We start from the raw sequence: 24471 nt of genomic DNA on the forward strand, positions 1-24471 counted from the left end.
TTAGTGGATGCAAACACACCAAGTTTGCATAGTGCAGTTGGTGTAGTTTGGGTGAGTGAGTGAGAATATAGGAATCACACAGTGCCAACTTTTCTTAGGTTTGTGTGATATTCAGGGATGAGCTGTTTCAACACTCTGAAGATGGTGGCAGGTAGCTGGGGCATGTCAACTATGACACCAAACTTCTGATTGTCTCTACTATCCTGTAGGCTCGGGGCAGGCTGTATTACAAATGAAGATACTGGGAATTAAACAGATGTTGCTAAAGATCCATGGGTAAAGCAGTTGATGTGTAGCACTTATGCTCCAGACTCTATTGTAACGAGCATTCTTCTTGCCAGCCTTGTCCCAGAGCCATGTCAACCCCAAATAACACACAGAGACTATTAGTTACAATGTTGTTGGCCAATAGCTGGGGCTTCTCTTTGGCTAGTTCTGTTTTAAGTATTACCCATAACAACTTATATATATATATTTTTTTTTTCTATACGGTCTTATCTTAGTGAAGATACCAGCCTCATGGGTCCTCTCTTTCTGAGATCACATGGCGACTCTCCACTCTTGACTACATTTCCCAGACTCCTCCTAAACTCCTAATCCTACCTGTCTTGCTTCCCTATTGGCCAACAGTGCTTTATTTATCAATAAATAAGACAAACATATACCCAGAAGGACTTCCCCCATTACTCTATGGTACTATTAATTCATTAAATACTCATGTCAAACCTGGATACTACATTTACATGATTTGACAAATTAGGGACATAGAGGAACAAATAAGTTAAGTAACCCATCCAAGGTTAGACAGACAGTAAGTTGCTGAGTCAGGATTGGAACTGGTGCATCTGGAGTCAGTCTATCAGATCAGCCCTTGGCTTCATGGTATTTCATTATGGGAATTTGAGATTGTCTCATTTCATAGCATCAAGGACAGTTCTCTGCTCCTTCTAGTTGATGTTGGTGTCTTTTCCCAACCAGACTATTAGCTCCTTAAGGGTAATTTTACAAATGTCTTCATCTGCCCTTGCTTTGTAGACTAGACTCTTCTATAGGAAAAACTTGATACACTAAACCGGGATTTTCAGTGATTAGATTAAAATATTCATGAGGATACTTGATAATGATGTGGGAGACCAAAATAAGTAAGAGTTTTATTTTAAACTCCAAAAGGAAGTAAACTCAGCCCAAAGCAAGTTATGCAGCCTTTCACTTTGTCATGTTTGAACACAGGATGAGGCCTCATGTATTTGAAAACACAAATTTGGGCAGTTTGTTTCTGCGCAAGAAAAGCAACCTTAATAGCATTATTTGGCATTGAGTAACACAGTCCTTGGTGGTGGAGCACTCTCCTTGGCTTTAACTAGTGAATTTTTTGGATGCTCTCAAAATTGGGATTTTGTTCTCATAACATGGGTCTGTGTGAGAAGCACAGTTACGCTCAGTTCTCTGGAACACATATAACCCACATGTCCTGTGATGGAACATGCATTTTCCCAAGCCAGTTTTTCTTGCCTCTGGTTCATTGTCCTTAGATCTGCACTGACATAATCGCCCTACTGTCCTTAGATGCTTTAGGAGGACCCTGGGTCAGCCCTTGACAGCTAATCCATTTGATATGCCAGATCTCTATTAGAAGCCAGGCATTATAACTTTTGTAAAGATTCTTGTCATAAAATGATTATCAGAAAGCAAACATAAAGTTTGAAAGTCTTAATGTGGCAAAGACAAGTTAGGAAATGAGAAGTTCTGAGTTCATGATTTGAGCCCCAGATTGAATTTATCCAGTGGTTAGCTCTATAGCCAAAAGGGAAACACTAAAGAAATCAAAATGAGATGTGTTTCTTAATTAAGGCAATGGGTATCATCAGAGAACATCCTTCAAGTCTCTTCTTTACCATTTTTTATTGTTATAAATTCATTGTACATAATGCTAGATTTCATAAAGAAAACACTGGCTGTTATCATCCTATTGTCTTCACTTTCTCTTCCCTCCCCCCTCTCTAGTTTCCTTCTTTGCTTGTCTCTCTTCTACTGTCATATGTATTTGTATATGGTTCTGTGTGTTCATAGAAAATCTAGCATCAACAAATGAAAGAAAACATTATAGTTGCCTTTCTCTATCTGGGTTATTTTGCTTGAGATGTTGACCTCTGGTTTCATTAATTTTCTAGGGCATCACTTAATTCTATGACATTCACATAGATGAATAGACTTGGTTTTAATTTAGTCTCTATAAGAATGCTCTTTGTTTTATCCCAATCACAACCACTTTCCACCAAATGTCTAGAAAGAAGTAAACTCTGACTAGAAAATGCAACTTCAGTCTGTCATTTTGGTAAGTATACAACAAAAGTCTTGCTTTGGAATGATGACAATTCATACAACTTCAGGAAGGTGCTGGTTGATTTCATAAACTCAAATTTGTATTTGAGATTTTATATTTAAGAACCATAAAATGCCTAGAGGGTTAGGAAGGTTCATTCCTTTGTGGCTGACTTGTGGGGTAATGCATGGATACACATTTAGGATGGTAAACTATCTTCACAATTCTGTTTGTTAGTAGGGTTATTGCCCGCCTTCTGGTTCTGCCTGCATTCGGTCCCCTCAGCCTTCATTTGTTTGTTCTCCGAATCCTCCATCCTCAAAGTGTGCTCACAGCCCAGCGTTGCTGGCTTCACATGGGAGCATGTTAGCACTACAGAAGTACTGAATCAGAGGCTAAATTTTAACAAGATCCCTAGGTGATTCTTATGCCCATTAATGATTGAGAGCTATGTTAAATCACCAAGACTGAAAAGAAAATCCTTCTTGAAATTTCAGTGTGCCACATTTAATGTCGTGCTACAAGAATCTGAATTTACTGGCATTCTAGAGTGAGTATGAGGTCAGAAATAAGGAGACGGCTATGTTTCAAACATGGGTTGGGATACTAGTTTCTCAGGCTGGCATACATCCGTGAGGAATCTGCAGTTAGATGCTCTTTTAACATAGTGCTGGGGCTGTATCTCAGTGGTAGAGTGCTTGTCTAGCACACGTGAGGCTCCTGCTTCACTCCCCAGTACAGTCAAAATGGAAAAAAATGTAACCAACTCAAACTCTACACGTGGAGATGGATCTTGAAAGGTGAACTGTGGTAGCAGACTATACCACGGGGGTCAGTAACATCCCAGATACGTTGTAGTTAAGACAAGAGCTGGAGGGCCATTCAGAGTGAGTACCACCCCTCCCTCTATACCAGTGGTTCTCAACCATCCTCATGCTGTGACCCTTTCATACAGTTCCTCATGTTGTGTTGAGTCCCAGTCATAAAATTTTTCCTTGCTACACCATGACTGTAATTTTGCTTCTGTTATGAATTGTGATGCAAATATCCGCTATGAAACCCCAAAGGGGTCTTGACTCACAGGTTGAGAACCATTGTTCTGCACTAAGAGCCATCTGATTACTAACAACCAACCTTATAGAGCATCATCACACCCTCCTACTCCTGTAACTTCCTAAAGATAGTGTTTTCTCTCTTGATCCACAGGACGTGTTTCCCTCTTTTGCTGAGGGAAGAAGGGATGATGGGAAGGCTGATTATTGGCACCCTAGGTCTTCCAGGTCCTGTGGTGTCCTCTCCCTTCCAGTTCCAGATTCATCTTCCTATTTTCCCTTTTGCTACTTTGTCAGATCCTCAGCTTTCACATTGCGCATGAGCTCTGGGACCACCCCACAAGTGTCCGCCATCTGTGTGTTCTTTTGCATCTTTATTTTTCATTCATAAGGAAGCTCCTAAAACTTCTCTCCACTTCGCCTGAGCTGTGCCATGATGAGAATCTGTTGCCTTGGAATACAGATCTCAGCATCATCAACAACTGAAAATACCTGTCTTTTTCCAAGTAATTATTTCTTCTGGCACCCTTCAAGCATCAATGCAAGTGAGAGGGGTAGATTGTATAAACAGAAGAGAGTAGAAATTTGCTTCTGATGCCTCTTAGATGTTTTCTTTGGATGCCACCTCTTTGTTCTTGGTGCAGGAGTCTGAGCTAGAGGATTAGGAGCTTGCCTCATGAGAGCCACACTGTAAGGTCTTAATAATATAAGGAAGACTAAGTTTACATTGTGAAAATTGTCATTATTAAAATGTGGCCAATAAGGTAAAACCCTAACAAACTGGAGCCAGAAGGCTGTGGAGGAGGGGCCCTGACACAGGGATGCTGACATGGGATAATGGAAGAATACAAAGGGCATAAAAGTAGCCCATATAAAGGTACAGATAACATGGTGCTAATATGTGGCTATCCAGAACAAGCTAAAGATGACAGACACTGAATACTGATTCAGCAGCACATATGACCAGTGATGTAATGCATTTTGGAACCATAAACCATTCTTGGCAAACTCCACTTTTGTGTTATCTTGTAAAAGTATGCTTTCTGGCCAGAGGTGGGTCTCCTCACCTCAAGTGAATAAACCATCTATCATCTACTCACTCCTCAGATTTTCTTCACCCTCCTGACATCCTTCTCTGGCTCCAGAGATTGGACATTATAAAAAGATTCTGGAAATTCCAGCATAACCCAGAATATTCCAGATAAACCACTTGTATGAGAATATTTGCTTAGTTGTGGTAATATCCTTCAGTGAGCCAATGCCAGCCTTTGCAATAAGCCCTGATCAGCAACCATTGCTTCAGAGAGTCTTCTGTAGACTTCTGCTTTCCTATCTTCAAAAGTTTTCCTCTTGCCTCAATCCCTCTGGGCATACCTCTGTTCCAACCAAAGCATGTGTGTTCCTGGTTGCAGTTACCTGCTATTCCTGTGTAAACTCCTTGACTTGGAGAGGTTTCTCTCTTTCTAAGTATAGGTTGGCATATTGAAGATGGCCAATGCAAGACTGGTATCAGACTAAGACAGAAGAGCATTTGACAAACATGGAACTTAGTGTAGGTAGAACAGTAGATCATGGTTTCTGGGAGTGGATCTGTTCTTTGGATTGATGTTCACCTTGGTCTGAGTGTAGGGAGTTAGCTGTCTAGTCATTTTGTCTGTGAAGGAATCCTTGTGGGTGAGGCACTGACATGAGTGGCTTCTCCTTGCTCAGGACTCCAGGACCCATTGAGACAAGGTACATTATCACTTCCTCTCTTTGGCTCTGGTGCTCCAGTAAGCACATTGGGTAAGTCAATCGGGGTCTTAATCCATAGAATGGTGTTATATTTGTGACTCCTGCATAATTTCCCATGACTCATTGGAAATGCCGAAGTCTTCAGTCGATGAAGAGAATGATTCAGCTGCAGGGGTGGTACATTTCCAAAATGCTCACACAGTTAAAAGATAGCTGTTGAGTTATCATTTACCAAGTTAAATCACAGTTGATTTAGTCAGTACAGTCACCTTCATGTCTCATTGCTACATTTTCTACTTTACCCCAGAAACTGATTAAGATATAAAACCTGTCCTGGGGCATTCTAAGGGTGCTCTCTTGAAATGCCATGCCTTAAACCTCTATGCCTCTCAAGTAAGAGAATGAGTAACCTTGTAGATGCTTTCCAAGCAGTTACATTGAGCCTATGAACACATTTCAATGAACATTCTTTGTTCATCTTATTTCAGTTTTCCTGGGTCAGTTTACATAGAGTGTTTCACATGTTCTCTCTGGCAAATGCTAAAGGTCTGAAAAGTTATACAAAGATTACCTAGTCTGGCAGGAACATAATCTCTTTGCTCTTCTTTATTTTTGCAAGCAGTTACACTCATTAAAATAAAGTTAATGTACTTGACTTTTAAATGGTTTATTTGGCTTTGAAACCATCTGCATTATCATTATTATTTTATTATTTTTGTTGATGGATAAATATCTTGATAAGCAAGTTGGAGAGAAAGCCATCTATATTCTCTGGTTACAGAAAATGTTTGTGCTTTTAGCAGAAGATCTTGCATTAGAAGCTATGAGGCATCTACTTTTTAACTCAAAGTTGTGATGACCAGATATGATAGTAAATTTTCTGTGGCAGTGTGATCAGCCTTGAGTGTTCAGCTATTCAGTCAAGCATCCTTTGGATGTTTCTGTGTTTCCACATTTGAATTGGTAGACTGAAGATAACAGATGGTCCACGGTAGTGTGAGTGGGACTCTTTCATTCAACTGAAGACCTCAACTGAATGCAAAAATGGAGGAAGAATGAGCGTCTGTTGCCTGACTATTTTGGCTTGGGATTCTGGGCTCTTCTTGCTTTTGGACTAAAACATATTCATTGACTTTATTGCTCTGTAGCCTGTAGATTTCTGACTGGACCCCTACCATTGGCTTCTTGGATCTCTAGCTTATTGAATTCCAATATTGGGACTTTGGTTTTGTAATTGGGTTAGCCAAACTTTGCAGTCTCTCTGTCTCTGCTGCCATCTGTCTATTTTTCTCTCTTCCTCCATTTCCTCACCCGCCCTCCCTATGTCCCCTCTGTCTCTATTTATAGAGACATATCTATATGTGCAATAATTTTGCATGCAGACTTGATTAGGTTAAGAATTCTCAGGTTAAACATTGGTGTGAGCATATTTCTGGGAGATACTAAATGGAGTAGAGGTCAACTTCATCCACACGGGAGGTGGTCATCCAGTACATGGGAGGTCTGAATAGGTAAATAAGACAGAGGAAGGCGACTTTTTCTCTTCTTTACCTAAGATGCTTATCTGTTGCTGTCATCATTGAAGCTCTTGATTCCTAGGCCTTTGACTGTATAATGAGGGTAACCTGGTCCTCAAGCCTTCAGATTTCCTGGTTCCCTGATTTGCAGATGACATATGATGATGTAATTCCTTGGCCTCCACAGTCGTGGCATTCCCATAATAAACACCATCACATATTTATATACATGTTATTGGTTTGTTTTTCTAGAGAACTCTGAAATGCACACAAGGTTGATGCTACATTTTTGGGTCCTATTTTTCCAAATAGATACATACTAAGGAATGCTCCAAGCATATCTCAAACATATCCCTTTTTATGGGAAATATCTGTGTTGAAAGCTGTTATCCAAGGTCATCTAGATAACTTCCACTATGCAATGCTTCTGGAGTCATCAAGGTAAAACTCACTTAACAAGAGAATATGGAGAAGGTGCAGCATCAATAATATTTGGCTCCACTTCAGTCAATTCTGTGGGCACGCACTACTCACAGGTGTCTTCTTGTGGGAGCTGTGATGAGTCTCAGAAGGGAGGACAGTATTTCCATTGTTTCCTGGACTTCAAAAGGAAGGAAGTTGTTAGATGCTAAGTCCCCAAGGAATAGTCATGGTGGTTAACTTACTGCAGGGATACAGCTTCCCTGGACTGGGAAATATGATTTCCTACTCCTCTGAGTGTGACCATAGCAGTTTCTCTACAAGAAACACTTGAAGGAAATGCCATGTTTTTTAAAGAGCTGTCATGCATACATTTGTAATTGACACCAGTGTGGTGATATATTATTTATGATTTACTAAAGCTTGCCTGAGGATTAAGAAAGCAAAGTCAGCTACAAACCATAGAAGCCAGACACACACCTTTAAACCCAGGATTCAAGATCAAGAGGTAGACAGACCTCTGTTAGTTCAAGCCACACTGACTACATCAAATTGGTCCAGTACTAAGAGAAACAGCTCACACAAAGACGATCTCAGTACTTGGTATTATGTACCTTTAATCCCAGCAGCTAGAAGCTAGGAGGTGGTGGTATCACCACTGTCTGATCTTTATACCTTGAGGCTGAGTTTGCTTTCTAATCTGCAGGTAAACTTTAGTAAACCATAAATGATATATCACCATACACCATCCCTTCCACTCAGAGCATCAGCTTCACTCAGGTAACAGGTTTCATTGTTACTGTTGTTCATTTATATTGAGACAGAGCTTTATACAGGGTAGCCTCAAACTGACTGTGTAATTCAGGCTAGCCCTAAGCTTCTAACCCTCCTGCCTTTACCTCTCAAATGCTGGAATTTAGGGTATATAACTTCATATCTGGTCTCATTTTTTAAAAAAAATAGAATTTATATAAGGTGACAACAGTCTCACAACATTTAGTAATTCACAATTTTGTACTGTTCTCCAGTTGTAAACATTTACATCACTCCCCCACCCCAAGAAACACCATATCCTGATTCCTACCTCATCTGAAAGTCTACAGACTTCCCAATTCTCTCATGCTTTTCACAACAACCGCCCTCCCATAAGGAAAAAACTTACAGGATGGAAGTCAATTAGTGTAACTGAAGGAATGTTTCCAACTTAAGGATAGTTTTCATATTTATTGCAAGTACACATAGAATTCTTCAAGAACTAACTCCATATGTGAACCCAACACACTTCACACTGTGGCAAGATGTGAGCCGCTAAGATTACTCAACAACCCCTGTTGAGACTGGAGACTGCAGTTGGAGCAATCTTGGCAGGTACTCTCAGGAGGAAGACACGGGAAGGAATGTCCTCTTGGCATCCTTCTTGACCACACATTGGCTATCAGACAAGACAGCACACTGCTCACAAACTTCAGCATGGGACCAACTGCCTTCCAACCATTTGGTTTTTGATTGGCACAGAGCTGAGAGAGCTAGGTGTGGGTTGTGTATGTGGATTCTCCCCTCCCTTTTCTTTCCTCTTCTCTCCTCTCTTTCCCCTCCCCTTCCTTTCTTTCTTCAAGACATAGTCTCATGTATTGTAGGTGGTCCTCAAATATTCTTGAACTCCTCTTCTTGCTACCACCACTTCCCACATGCTGGGATTACAGTCATGAATCTCCACATATGTATGTGTGATGCTGGGGGATGTGCCCAGAGATTCATGTATGCTTGTCAAGCATTCTACCAACCAAGTTTCATCCCCAGTCTTTTATTTTCAATTTATGTCAGATTATTTGTATGTTCTTTTCTGTCCTTAGACAGATATAAGTATGTATGTTTTGGCCATATAACTGCATGTCTGCTTTCTCAGTTTTAAATATTCTACTCAAAGACTCATTGGTCTTTTAGTGCCCGCATGCATGCATGCATGCATGCATGCATACATACATACATACATACATACATACATGTATATATATGAATGTGAGGTAATTACTCCATTTGTCTGAACTGAGGAAGTTGTAAATAGATGAGAAATATCTTCATTTCATTTCTACCATAACCAGTAGCAGCAATTTGTGGATATGAGCCATTTTCATACAAGGAAGGAAAAGGGTTTCTTAGAAGTGAACTGAACCCAAGGAACCCAGTGACAGAGAGAGAGGAGCGATGAGCAAATTGGCAAAGAATGGGCTGGCAAAACCAGCAGAGACAGCTGATCTGAACAGGGGAGAGCTCTTGGACCCCAGACCGACAGTGGGGAGGCCAGCATGGGACTGATCTGGACCCCCCCAAATGTGAGTGTCAGCGAGAAGGCCTGGGCAACCTATGGGGCCCTGAGCTGTGGATCAGTGTCTATCCCTGGAATACAAACAGTCATCGTGTGCCTATAGCACAAAGAGGGATGCTCTCTCAGCCTGGACTCTTAGGGGAGTGCCTGGACCCTACCCAGAGTAAAATGACAGACTGTAGATATCCCCTATGTGGAAGGAATTGGCAATAGGGTGGGAGGATGGGGGGGGGGGAAGGGGAGTGCAGGAGGAGGGGAGGGAGAGGGAACTGGGATTGACATGTAAAACAAGCTATTTAAAATTAAAATAAAAAATGATAAAAAACCTCTTAAAAAAAAAAGAAGTGTGAATGGTTTGTCAAAATCAGCAGGGAAAACCAAGTTCTAAACGTGCTGTTGGGAGGCCATGGGGTCTGTACCTCTTGGTCATCTCAGCAGCTGCCATTCATTATTTACCAATGCTCTGCACATTCAGAGACATTTATTCCAATCTTTTTTCTTTCCACCTAATAATCTTTCTTGCTATGTTTACATCATAGTCTTCATGACTTTCTATGTACACCTCTCATAAAATACACACTTTATGCTTTATTCACAAGTGACAACATACAAGGGATGTTATGATAAAACTATGCTCACTGAAAATGGTACCAGTTTAATGGATTTAGGGTGATATAAGAGGATCATTATTAGATTTAAAAAACTAGGGAAGTTTATGGTATGTTTCATTGACTTTAAAAATAATTTATTTTATGTAACTGGAAATAAGTAGAACACAAAACGTGTCTTAAAAAGATAAGTGACCCATTTAAAAGGTCTTTATGGGGAAATCTCTATTTTCTATAGGGATCAGAGAAGGTTTTAGTTTAGGCATTTAGAGTTAAATTGGGTTCAAAATTTGACACAAAACTTGAAGATTTTAAAGTTTATATGGTTTTGGCTTCAGAAATGCTCAGTTTCACAGAGTCTATGGTTTATTGTTCTCTCCTGACTCCCAGAAAGATTACACCAAGAGGAGGATTTTACTTTTTTTTTACCTGCACTGCCAAATAATTTAGAGAAATGTCTAAGTTCACCAGATAACAGTAAATGCTTTTAAGTGAAGGGCAGATAGTTTGCAAATGTCCCCAACAAGAATGGATGATTCTAATCTTTACATAGATAAGTTTCTTAACAAAAACACTCAAGGTCCATGGTCACATAGAAGACTTTAACTACTTGCAAAATACTGCATTCTGTTTAGATTAGCCAGATAAATTCCTTCTTTTTTTTTTTGCTATGACAAATGCCATGATGTCCCTAAAATCAATGTTTTCATGATTGATTATCCTATATATGTATACATAAATGTGCACATAAGTTTATGCATATTTATATACTTGTTCTTCATATGTGAATATTCATGTGTATACATACACTTATGTGTAAATGTATGTGTATATATGTCAATTAACCAACTTGAAAAAAAAGAAGCAACTTGAATGCTTACCATGCTGCCTAGAGTCATTAGAGCAAATGGGATAGGGCTTCAACACGTGTACTTTTTAATATTAAAGGGGCCACGTTCTAACACCATAATGGATTTAATTCTCTGAAGTATTTGTATCATGCATCTGTAGTCAGAACTTACAACAAACTCAGCATCCTAATTAAGAAAGGAGGAAAAAATGGAAGAAACTGAAAAGAAAATGGTGGAGATAACAGAGAAGATAAAGAATTGTTACACCAAACGGGTTCCCAGGGAGGTTTAAATGGGAGAGGAGGGGAGAGCAGGAAGAGGGTGTGTGTGGGGAAGGATAATTAACACTTGAAATGTTTGAAAAAAACACATGGAAGCTTACTATTTTATAAGCTATGCACACATACACATATATATCTTATATAAGATATATTCCAAATATTTGGGTGTATTTGGGAATTGCCCTAACTAGGGTGTTATCCTCCTATCAGAAGCCAAGGTATGTTCACACACATATGTATGTATTTGGAATGACCTTACCCAGATTAATATGCTCTTATCAGAGGCCATAGCTTGCCAAAGAAAAAGCCCAGTGCCATGTATGGCATATCTCTCTCTGATGCTGGTCATGGCATCCTGGAGACTGTCCCCAAACAACACAAGCCATTGTCATTGCTCCTGGTTGTCCACTAGAACTTGATGGTAAGGGATTCTTGCTGAGGACACCACATGCTTTGGTCACAGAACATGGAGAAAACAAGTTGGTACTGACCAGGGAGCTTCCTTCCAGCTTTATAGTTTTTATAGGCCTGGAATGCATTTTAGGGGGTAAAAAGTCATCAACAGTCTTAGCCAGCTGTGAACCCTGCATAATGACAGGCCTGGCAAGATGTGCTAAAAGGTTTGAGAGTGGCACACATTTTATGGAGGTAGCCACCTGCTTTCTGATTGGCTTCAAAGCCCACTCCCCAGGAAGAAACACATGCCTGGTACTGTAAATCTGATGAAAAAAATCCTATGGTTGGGAAGTTCACAAACTGCACGGATGAACTTGCTACCATTATTCTGTTAAGTGGACATAGTTTCACTGCCTCTGAATTTGTATCTCTAGACTCCTAGGTTTATTCAACTTTCAGACCTTATCAAATAAGGTTATTTGTGGAGTGGATGATGGTGAACTCAGAAACTTACAATTGCTCAAAGTACAAAGAAAAATGATCTCTGTCACTAATGGGGCATCTGCGTCAGCATCTCCAGGCTCAGGGATTGTTACAACAGGGGGGAGTAGGAGGGACAGAGTGAAATAATATATTCTTGATGTGTTCTCATGGACTCATAACAGCTATGCTTTCCTGCATAAGATCAAGCCAGTTAACATTCTAGCTTGGAGGAGGGTGGACTCAGGTGTGTCCATTCCTTACTGAGAAGCCACTGATAACCACTGATGTCTTCTGAGGGGCATGGGGTGGTGGTGGTGTGGTGGTGGTGGTAGTGGTGGTGAGATCAGCTTTCTTTAATGATGTGATCCCTCATAGATTGATCACATTCCAATGGATGACCACATACCCATAAGAATATGGCCAACAAAAACTGGATTTGGTGGACTATTAAAAAAAAGGCATATGGGTGTGGAGATGGGAGGTGGACCTGGGAGGAGGAGTTAGGGAAAAGACTAGGGTATGTGTGGATATGGTCAGAATAAGTTTCATGAAATTCTCCAAGAATTAATAAAAATATTATATTTTTAAAGGTCAACTGTGAAAATACTTTTGGTTCTTATACAAATTTTGTTCTCGTGAAATATATTTGGACAATGCTGTGATAGGATTCTTGACATCGAAGTTGCTGCCTCCACTCCCCTTGTATAAGGACAAGGATACAGCCTCTTTTAGGACGGAAGGAGAGGATAGTGGCACACATGATCTGGAACCTGCAGTCTATGAGATGGTGTGTGTAGCATGGACTCTGAGCTTTGTTTAGAGGATGTCTTAGGTTTCTCATCACTGCGATGAAAATACCAGAGACAATCACATAAAGGAAGGAGGATTCCTTGGTCTATGGATGTGAAGAGATGCAGTGCATCATGGTAAAACAGGAATTATGGTAGACAGGTTGTTGGCAACAAGATTATGTGGCAGAATGGGACTTGCTAGGAATCAGAGTGCTCAAATTGAAGTGAGGCCCAGATACAACTCATAATCTCTGCCCCCATAGGCCTGTCAGTCATCTAGGCCATATTTCCAGAGATTCCTCAAACTTCTCCAAACCGGACCACCAACTGGGACCAACTGTTCAAGCATATGAGCTTGTGGGAAATATGTCACATCCAAACCATAATATTCTCCCCCAGCCTCCATGGGCTCATGGCCATCTCCTAATGCAAAACACACTCAGCTTAACTTCAGGAATTTCCTTGTCTATAGTAGCATTGTTCCAACGTTCAAAGTCTGAAGTCTTTCTGAGTCTCAAGGCAATCATTTCACCTGTGAGCCTCTGTAAAAATTAATAATAACAATAATAATAAATAAACCAATTACATCCCATTATACAGGGGCACAGACTAAACATTTCCAATGGTGGAATGGGAAAAAAACAAAGAATAATTTGACCAAAGCAAGACTAATACTCAGCAGGGCAAGCAATGACTGCACAGCTCCCTGTGTGGCACCTAGGACTAACAGTGACTTTCTCTGGGCTCAAATGGCTTGATGAACCCAACTCTTCCAGGTCTGCTCTGCTGCCTTCAGTATGCATGGCATCTCTCTTGGGCCGGCTCCATTCAGTTGTCTGCAATTTTCCTTGGTAGATATATCTTATTCCTAGCATCTGCAGCATCTTGGCATCTTCATTGCAACTCAGGTTTTACCATTACAGCTCAATGTGGTGGCCTCCCTGTTGTTAAAACGTTTAGGTTTATCCAGTAAGGAGACACAGACCGCGACTCAACGATCCCACGTGGAGTTTATTGGTGGACAGGGAGGGAAAAGGGGAGCAGAGAGAGAGAGATAAGAGAGAGAGTAAGAGCAAGAGCAAAAGAGTAAGAGAGAGTAAGAGAGGAAGAGGAGTAAGAGAGAGTAAACGGGCAGGGGTCAGTCCCTTAAAGGGGTCCTTTGCACCTGCCTGGTTCTCACGGAACTCTGGGCTGGCCAGAGTGTTGCCTGAGCGCATCCTGCCAGGTAACAGGGCAGGCCAGAGTAATGCCTGAACCTTTCACTCCCAGGGCCTTCTCCAGGGAATCCAATCCAACCCTACCCATATTGCCTGGTTTAGCAGCAAGGTATAATAGGCCTTCGTAGCCAACACTTCTTGCATTCTGTGTATCTGTAAAACTAGCACTGGTCACATGATAACAAAACTCTGCTACCAGCCAAGGGGTAAATTGCTTCCTTCTTACCACAGCTGCAGTTGCCTTTGCGTGCCTTCGCAGCTGAACCTGGAAGACATTTCCCTGGGAGGCCATTAGCAGGGAACTCTGAAGACTGTATTTTTAGACTTTTTCCCTTCAATGTGTTTTTACCTTTACACCTAGGAGCCTCCATGGGTGTGGACTTTCCCTCAAGGCATTCCTAATGTCCCAGTGCAGTGTGTGATTTTTCCTTCAAGTTGCTTTGACCATGTCTGTCTAGTCACACCTCTTTCCCCTGTCAGTCTGCAAAATTTTCATTTTCATCTCCAATTTCTCCCTCCCTCCCTCCCTTCCTCCCTCCCTCCTTTCCTCCCTCTTTTTCTGTCTCTATCTCTGTCTCTTCTTTCTGTCTGTCCACTTCCCACCTAGCTTAAAGAAGTTATAAATAACTATTCCATAGCTTGGGTGCTATGCTGTATTGAAATTTTCTTTGCCAAGCAACTTAGTCCATTTGTTTTGATTTGGTGTCACTGAACTTCAGGACACAGGAAGAATGTGACTAGAGTCTTTTTCAGACCAGCACATGAATGGACTTTCTCACTTAGTTCCTAACAGAGAACCTGTATCCCTCTGAGACTGTCTGCATTCCTCCCACTAGAATGGGCCATTAAATTCTGCCTACAGAGGCCGGGGGCTTCTCTGGTCCACAGCTCCATACTCTTCCGCATTCCTTCTGTAAAACAGTGAAAGACGTATGGACTACATGATCAGGCTTTTTCGCCAACATCCCCACTTGATTTTCTGTATTAGCTGCCTTTCTTGTTACTGTGATAAATGCCTACATGGTGCAACCTAAGGAGGAACAGTGTCGTTTGACTCACAGTTGGGGAGGGTACAGTCCATCGTGGCAGAGAAGATGTGGTGGGGGCTGTAATGCAGCAGGAATGTGTGGAAGCCACTTTCTAGAGCAACCACGAAACAGACAGTGCAGGCCAGAGCTGGGGGGGCAGCCAACACTCATAAGCACCACTCATACAGTCTCTATCAGTCAGTTAGACTCCATATCCGAAAGATCGATCCCACCACTTCCCCAGAGAGCACCTCCATCTAGGGGGTATGGGTTCAACCAACGCGGAAGATGTTACAGAATTATTACAGAAAATACATAAAGATTGTTTCCTCCAAGACTGCTTTTTTTCCTAGGAGAGATATAACTGACACGATGATATGAGGATAGAAAAAGACCTAAGACATACACATGTCTAGATTGTTGAATGAAAATTTCCAAATTCTAGCAGAGGCCATTGGCCATTTGTCTTGGATTTAGACACTTTACTGGGTCATACTTCTCTCTTCTTCATAGCGCTGCTAACGATCCAGATTCCCTGCAGTCCTTACCCGGTCTCGCTTCCCACTTCTGATTACTATCGATTCCTTTCTCCCTAACGCACTTTGGGAGAATCCCATGGGGCCTTTCGGTCTGATGTGGACTGTAGAGCAGGCATGCCTCACATACTTGTCTAGGAGGCTTTTCTCTCTCTGGTCATTCCCAGCGTGTTAATATCCCCAGATTTGTATTTTCAGGAGCTCCCTGGCTGCTCTGCAAGTGATTTTTCTGCTCCCCTCTCCCTTTATCAGAGTGACAAGCACCACACTTCTCCGTTAAAACTCCGTGCGGAAGCCAGGCTGCTGGAGTATGCAGCTGGGGGAAATTGCCGCAGCAGCTTCCTGCTGCCCTCGTGATAGATAGCACCATAAAATGGATGTGATGTGGTTATTAGGGTGTGATTCGGTTTGTCCTGAGCTGTATTGATTGGTGATGGTTCAGTGCTTGCTATACATTTTATCAATTGACTTTCCAGGTCGCCGCCTGCCTTTGCTGCGCTTACTTCTAATTCTACTTTATCTGCAGTTCCGTGGTTCCTAATTTTCTTTTGGCCGATTTCTCACTATACATATGTAGTGAGAAAAAGCTTCCTATTAGCCCAGAAGACTTTTTTAATGAAACCACTTCCCCCTCACTTATTTTATTTATTTTATTGGGCTGGTCTTTGTATTTCCAGCATATCACTGTGTCCTTGGGGGTTCTCAATTCAAGTGTATTTCTGACTGCACACAGAACTCTCTTTGCAAGGTCACAGATTTTGAAAATAGCTTTTGAGTTCAGTGAAGAGTGACTGGGTTGCAAGTATCTGCAGCCGATCCCAGCAGGCTGCAGAATTAAGGAACTGGGGGTGGGAACACATATTTTTGTATTTGCAGCTATTCTTCATATCAAGCATTTGATTAATTTTTTTGTGGAGGAGAAAGACTTTCTTATTTTGTCCTTTTGAAAAATTAGCATTGTTTTATGTGAATGAGTGTTTTGTCTGCATATAAGTCTGTGAACTACATACATGCCTGCTGTCCTCAGAGGCCAAAAGAGTCCATTGGATTCCCTGGGACTAGAGTTACAGACAGCTGTGAGCTGCCATATGGGTGCAGGGAACCAAACCAGGGTCCTCTGGCAGAACACTCAGTGCTCTTAACTGCTGAGCCATCTCTCCGTCCTTCTTCTTTTTTCTCTTTTTAAAATAGGTATATATTCATTGTCTATACTATCTAGTTTATAGATACATTTTCATATAAGTATAATGATCTTTCCCCACATTCCCCATTACCGCCTTTTCTTCAGCCCTCCCAGTCTTTTCAGTTTTCAAGTTTTTTTTCAATTACTGAACATTCTGAGAAGTTCTGTAAGGGCTTGCATAAAAATGTCACACACTAAAACAGCGACAGATGTGGAGGACAGCACTCTGAAATTTGGTGGCAGAGGAAGGGGAGGGAAGATATGGGGTATGGGAAATAGAAGTGAAAAGGAAAAGCAGGAGATGTCTAAGCTATTTGGGAAAGAAGAAAGCAGAGGCAGACATGCCTCCTGTGTCGGTGTCTGACAGATTTGTGTTATGAATCGATATGCTTAGAGAGACATAAAAGGATGGGGAAGAGAGAAGGAGCTGAGGGGGTAGATACTGGGAAGCTGGAGTAATACATTTTCATAGATTGTTAACCCATGAGAGAGCACATGTTTAATACAATGCCAAGTACCTTGTCGAGTGTCATATAATTATTAATGACAGACATCATTTTAAAATATCACTGAGAAAACTATGTATCTTTAACAAGAATACTGCAGGTCTGTGAACCTTCGATGGGCAATTTTGCATGAATTTTATTATTATTATTATTATTATTATTATCATTATTATTGGTTTTTCAAGATAGACTTTCTCTGTGTAGCCCAGGCTGTCCTGGAACTTGCTTTGTAGACCAGGCTGGTCTCTGACCTGGAGATCCACCTGCCTCTGCCATTCTTATGTATGTCACTTTTACTTCTCATGGGTGGAGGGATGGGATAAAATGCAGGACTGCTTGTTTGCTTACTCTGGCATGCAGTGAATACTGGTTGTTCATTTTGTTTGTCAGGGTTTGAAATTTTTATGACATATTTTTATTTAGTATGATCACATTGATGAAAGCAATGGATACCAGAATCCTTACTGGCCCAAATGGAATTCACATACATTCTTGCAAGTTCAGTGTCTGTCTAAAACTAATTTCTGAAATGTGATTGGTTAATAGTGTCCCTTGTAGCAACTTCAGCCAACAGATGAGCATATACCATGAAGTTGAAGGGTCTCTTATTCCCAAGGAAGAACTTTTACTTGATTTTCTATTATTAATGAAAATAGACCAGGGTAATCCCATCTGTGTCACTGTCAGAATACTATGCATACACAGAGATTCTCTTGGCAATCACTAACCCAACTTTAAGTGTGACAACATGTATGTTCTTGTATTTTTTCATAATGGCCCTAGGAAATAGTGAGAGATGAATTTCTAATTTGTGAGGATACTTTAGCATCCAGTTCTCATGTTACAGTGTGGATCTTAAGTGGCCTGTGTTAAAGGCTTGATGAGTAGTGTGGTATTGTTGGAGATGTGTGGTGCCTTTACAAAGTGGAGCATAGTTAAGAAGTGTTAGGTCATCTGGAGTGTGCCCATTGAGAGGATCATGGGTAGATGGTCCTTTCCTCTCCTCTTTTTTTTGTTCTGGCCTTCAGGTGAGGTGCTCAGCTCCATCATAAGCCCCCTGCCAAGATATCATGCCTCATCAGAAGCCTCATCAGTAGGCCAATTGACCATGGACTGAAGCTTGGAAAACAGCCAGAACAACATTGCCTCTATGACAGTTGGTCTCTAGCACTTGATAGTGGTAGAAAACTATCACACTCATCTAACATTCCTTATCCAGGGACTTCTGTGGGAGAGCTGGGCACATCCACACATCAACATGGATTGGGGTTGGGGAAGCACTTGAGTTTGGCAGACCTTCTCAGTGTACTCCTGCTTCGGAGAGAAACGTCTTAAGGTATTCTCTGAGGGATGTTCTTGATGTGAGCTTTTACACAGTCAGCTCATCTACATCATTCCATTCCAGGGTCGTGGAAATGGTGACTTGTTCTGTTCTCTTTTCCCATTAACACCTCGTGAATAAGATGCCAGTGGCATCACCTCTTTTCTTCTTTTCCTTGAGTTTGCTCATGCATCATTGGCTACATGTGCTAATCTGAAGAGCTTTTCCCTGCCTTTCAAATCATCCCCTTTTATTATTTGACATAACAACTTCTTTTGCCTTCTATACTAAAAATAAATTCTCTTTCTTAATGTGTGAAAGCAAAATGTCATATTGTTGAACTTGTCTCTTTTCTTTTTATAAATAAATTTTTTATTTAAATTAGAAACAATCTTATTTTGTATATCAATTCCAGTTCCCTCTCCCTTCCATCCTCCCATGCCCCCTAGTTTAGGACATGCATGAGTGCATGTGTGTGCACCCCCCCCCCAGCACTTAGGACAGAATTTGCCTGAAAAGGAACCAGTCATAGAATGGCTGAATTTTAAGGATCTCCACAATTCACCCTGACATTCAATGACTGAACTTTCTAAGCACAGTCACCACACCTTTTGGGTTGGAAGAAGTCTATGTTGCTGAGTAGAAACTGAGTGAAATTGATTCCTAAGACTGGGTTTTTTCATAAATCACTATTTGTAGCCCAACAGCTGAAGTGAGCTCTGCTGACGAATGTGTGTGGGAAGCTCAAGACTCCTTGATTGTTTCCATTCAAATTTACCTGAGGATGGAGAGGCTAACAGGGAGACTTCCAGAAAGTTTCTTCCTACTCATTTCAACCACCAGAAAGTTCATCATGCTGAGAGTTGTGGAACTAACTAAATCAGAGAATCTGTCTTACTTACATCTCAAGTTGTAAGTTTCACATGAAAGAAAAGGACTGAGAACTACATAGACCAGGAGGAGTTATATTCTTGTTTTAGGGATTTTAAACATCTTTATGTTCAACAGTTTTATACATGTATTTTAGTCACTTTTACTCTCCTTTGCCCTCTCTTCTCCCTCCCTCTACACTGAAACCCTTCTAAACAAGTCCCATCCTACTTTAATGACTTTAAAAAATTAATATTTAATATTTGAGAATTTTATACATGAGTTTATCCCTCCCCCTCCCCCTCAAGTCCTCCCATTTCCCTTCTCAAATTAATTTGTGCTCTATCCCATTGTTTTACACACACACACACACACACACACACACACAAACCCCTACTGAGCCCAATGTATGTATATACATATATGTGCATAAGTATTTTTATGATATATACATACATATATGTATATATATTTAGGTGTGGCTATGTAGGCAACCTATCAAGGGACTTGTCCCTGAGGAAAGCTGATTCTCTTTCTCCCAGAAGCCATTGAGTTGGGGTTTTGTGAAATTTTCCTGCATGCATGTTGGCATATTGACTAGTATGGTCTTTGTAGGTCTTGTGCAGGTAGCCATACTCTTGTGAGTTCATGGGAACAGCATCCTCCTTCTTTCTAGAAGACACCAGCATTCAGCAGCTGTTTGAGTCCTCTGACTTTTACAGTTTTTCTGCTTTCTCTTCCATGGTGTTCCTTGAACCTTAGGTATATGGATAATGTTATAGATGTCCCATTTGAGGCTGGTCACCTTGTAGCCACTTACTCTGTTTTGATCAGCTATGGATCACTGTATCAGCCAACATCTTTGATGTGGGGTAAGAGATGCATTAATCTATGAATATAAGGTTGAACATTTAGAAGGTAAATGACCTCTCCAGCTTCAGGTTCTTGGGTTGGTTTACAAAACTAGACATGACTTCCCTCTTGTCGAGTGAGACTCAAGTCCAATAATGGCACCAAGATATGTGCCATTACTGCACTTGTTGGGAGATACCTTGCCTTTTTTGGTTATTGTGGTACATAGCTTTACAGCTATGCGTGCCTGTTGATAACTTTTCTCCTACAGCAGTTTGCCCAGCACCTTCTGATATGATGAGAGCTAGCCCTCAGGGAGGAAGCTTGCAGCTCAGTTCTTCCAAGTCTCCTGATAAAAGTGCATGGTTAAGTCCTGGGAGGAGACCAAGAGCAATGGCTGTAACCTGTATTGTTGTGTTTCTTGGAATCCCTGACAAACAACTGGAAGTGAGATGTCCTTTTCCTGGCACTGGGAACTTTATTAGATAGTTATGGTATTATAGAGGAAGAATTACATACCTGTGTAGGGTAATGCCATATATACACTTAAAGTAAGCTTATAAAATTTTAGATTTCTTTCCAATATTCTTTATGTATGTGAGTTCAGTTAGCATTTCTTGCCCAAGCAGGACAGGAAATTATTTACTGGAGCAAGGGCAACTTATTTGTTGCTATACCACTGAAGAAAATGACACCCTTTCCCCCAATAACCATCAGCTACCAATAGTCCCTCAGAGATGAGTGGGGTCTCATAAGTTACCACCCATCCGTGATGAAGTGTCGAGGGGCCCAGTTTCATAGTACAACTGCTGTTTAAGATCAAATTTTACTTCACGACATGATTAAGCATGTTCATACCAAAGAATTACATGTGTGCGAAAATGACAATGGACTGGGAAGATGATTTGGTGAGAAAAGGTGCTTGCTGCCAAGCCTGGTGAGCAACAGGATCTATTCCCAGAGCTGGCACAGCAAAAGGAGAGAACTGACTCGGAGGTGTTTTCCTATTATCTCCACACAGAGACTTGCCTTCTTTTGCCTCTTGAGTGATGGGTTAAAGGTATGTACCACCATGCATGGCTCCTTGATTCTTAAGTTTTAAAATATTTATTACCATAAAATGAAGTATTATAGTGGTTAATTTTATCCGCACTTGGCTCAACCATAGTTCTAAGGAATTTGGTGTAAAATTTTCTGGATATTTTTTGTGAAAGTATTTTTTGAGGGTGAGTTAATATTTAAATAAAGAGAGTCTACATGAAATAGACTACCCCTACAACACTGCTGAATCTTGCAAATCAGTATTTGATCCAAGTTGAAGACATTGCTTTCCCTGGAATAAGAGTGAAATGTGCCAGCTGCCTTTGAACTTGAACTCAGCTCTTCTTTGAGTCTTCAGTCTGCCAGTCTTGCCTGCAGATTTTGGATTTTTACTTTTATCATTATGTGAGCTAGTTTCTTAAAATAAGTCTCTCTCCTTTCTACGATACCCTCATCACCGTGGTTCTACATTTGTGGAAAAATGCATCTGTGCTGAACACACAGAGAATTCTTTTTTCTTTTCATCACTTCATAAACAACTGTAATATAATAGCTATTTATATTTACATTGTACTGGTGATTAAAGTGATTTAGAGGCAACTTAAAGTATATGGGAAGAGGTGTGCAGGTTGCATGTAAGTACTCTCATTTGATATAAATGATTTGAGTATCTATGAGTTTTGGTATCTCCAGGGGGTACTAGAACTAATCCTTTACAGATGCTGAAGGATGATGCTGTGTTTCTCTGGAAAACTCTATTGTGAATATACTTAGAGCAGAATGGACTTAGATTAGTTAGCTTTTATCAATTTTATGCAAGCTATTCACCCAGGGATAAGGAATCCCAACTGAGAAAATATCTCTCTAAGAGTGGCCTATAGGCAAGTCTTGGGACAGTCTCTTGGTTAATGATTGGTGCCACGCCAACTGTGGGTAGTGCCTTCCCTATGCAGGTAGGCCTGGGTTGTATAAGAAAACAAGATGAACAAGCCATAGAGAGTAAGCCAGTATACAGCATTCCTCTGTGGTCTCTGAGTTCCTACCTCGGCTTCCCTCAAGGGTAGACTGCACACTGTAAACCAAATAAACCCTTTTCTTCCCAAGTTGCTTTTTATCATTTGATCATAGTGCTAATCTTAGAAATAGGTAGAAGTTTAGTATCATATATATATATGTATACATGCACATCTATGATGTTACTTTTAATGTATCTCTATATATACACATATGATGTCTCTTTTTATATATCTATATATTTATAAATATATTCCAAAAAATGATGGATTTACCCAAATCATCCAGTTAAATAGCTGCCCTCCTGTATACTGTATTTAATATGCATGTAAATAAAGCAATTCTCTAGGGGACATAGGGTAGCAGAGAGAATCCATGCCTATACTTTTCAATGTAATGATTCAATTTACATGGAGCAGACTTGAGCAATTAAAGGGAACTTACCACTGGATTCTATCTTCTTGTCCCTGTTAGATGTACTGTGGTCATCCATGGCTGTCCTGGAGGGAAACTAAATATATTAGAAAAAGTTAACCTCCATAGAACTCTGACCCAGTTGAGAAATGCCTTCAATAAAGTTTAAAAAAACTCAACAACAACAACAAAAAAAAACAATTACTCTCAGTGTGTATCTGGGGGAATTGGTTTCATTTCAATTTATTTAGGGTTCTTGAAGCACTTTACAAAATATGCTTTAAAATCCTATTTCAATTATCTTTAATAAGATCAACTTGTCTGATATAGATGTAATATGAGAGGCAGAGCACAAAATATTTCCATTCCCAAATAAGTCTTTCCAAAGCTATCACAGTCCATTTCCTTAAAAGTACTTCAGGGCAGTGAGTCGTGGTCGTCATTTCAACTCCCTTATTTCTCAGGAATAACACAAACAAATCTCTCTTGGATCCTAAATTGTTTCTATAGTGAGTAGCTGATGGTGTGATCTTGCTAATAACATATGACAAAAAGACAGTATTTTGTCCCATTCTCAAGGGCATACTCTTGTGACTATCTTGAGAATATTTTTCTATATGAATGTTGTTAATTTTCTTTCTTCTTATTTTAAAATTACTTTAGGTTTGCAAAATTTGCAAAAGCAGTATAAAGAATTCCTTCACAATTGTCAACCAGAGAAAAATTTCCCCATCTTCCCCAGTGCTCATATAAAGATAATTGCTCTTCTGAGATCCTGACTTCAGGTTCTTTTCAGCTTTTGTTCCATCTATTGTCTCCTCCCTCTCTCTTTTCTCTTTGCCTCCCTCCTTCCTTTCATATTCCTTTTGGGAGAGTACTATAGACAGGTCACAGTGTTAGTTGGTGGGCTTGAGTGGAGTCTACTCAACACATGAAAGAAGTATCACAAAACAAAGGACTTGATAATATTGTCATGGATCAGACGGGGAGATGGAAGACAGGTAATAAAGAAACATGGTTGTTTTACAGGAGCATAGATAGTGTTAAAGTTCAGCATATGCAGGTGGGACCAAATAGCTCAGTTGGGAGAGCATTAGACTGAAGAATTCAGTATGTGCTAATTCAAGGAATGAGACCAATACTTGAAAAGCATGTTTTTCTAACCCATAGCAAATGTATCTGCTTATGGGGGAATCATAATGTTGTTTTAAAGGATTGTTTTTGTAACTAATAAAGTTCTTAAAGGAGAATCTGGATTAAATATGAACATTTGTTCTGAAAGCTCATTCATTGGACTCTTCAATCAATTGGAAAATGTAAGCTGTAATATTACTAAGATGTAGTGAGGACTATATATATCAGGATTTAGGTACTTCTCATCCACAGATGAGCTAGAGTGAATCCACACAATGCAGTTTTATTGAGCTGCGAGGCATGAGACTATGCTATCTGCAGGGAAATGGCCAGAACTGGAGCTCATCAACCAAGTGAGATAAGGCAGACTCAGATAACCAGCACATACTTGCTCTCATATGTAGTATCTCACCACAGCATGCAATAGCCCTCTCTGGACCTTAGGAACACACTTAGCCTCTCCATGTGATGTCACCACCCCACACCCAGCATTCCACACTTACACCCTGAGAGCTCCTTGTGCAGCACTTATATCACAGGAAGTGATGGGCAGCTGGATTAACACACAATAGA

General features: G+C 40.5%; 1 long non-coding RNA gene across 1 annotated transcript in view; it reads left to right on the top strand.

Annotated features, from left to right (window-relative positions):
• LOC110340215 overlaps nt 1-24471 on the top strand; it is a 436963-nt gene that overhangs the window by 130633 nt on the left and 281859 nt on the right. The window lies entirely within an intron of this gene.

Source organism: Mesocricetus auratus, unplaced genomic scaffold (assembly GCF_017639785.1).
Source record: "Mesocricetus auratus isolate SY011 unplaced genomic scaffold, BCM_Maur_2.0 Super-Scaffold_100013, whole genome shotgun sequence".
NCBI lineage: Eukaryota > Metazoa > Chordata > Mammalia > Rodentia > Cricetidae > Mesocricetus > Mesocricetus auratus.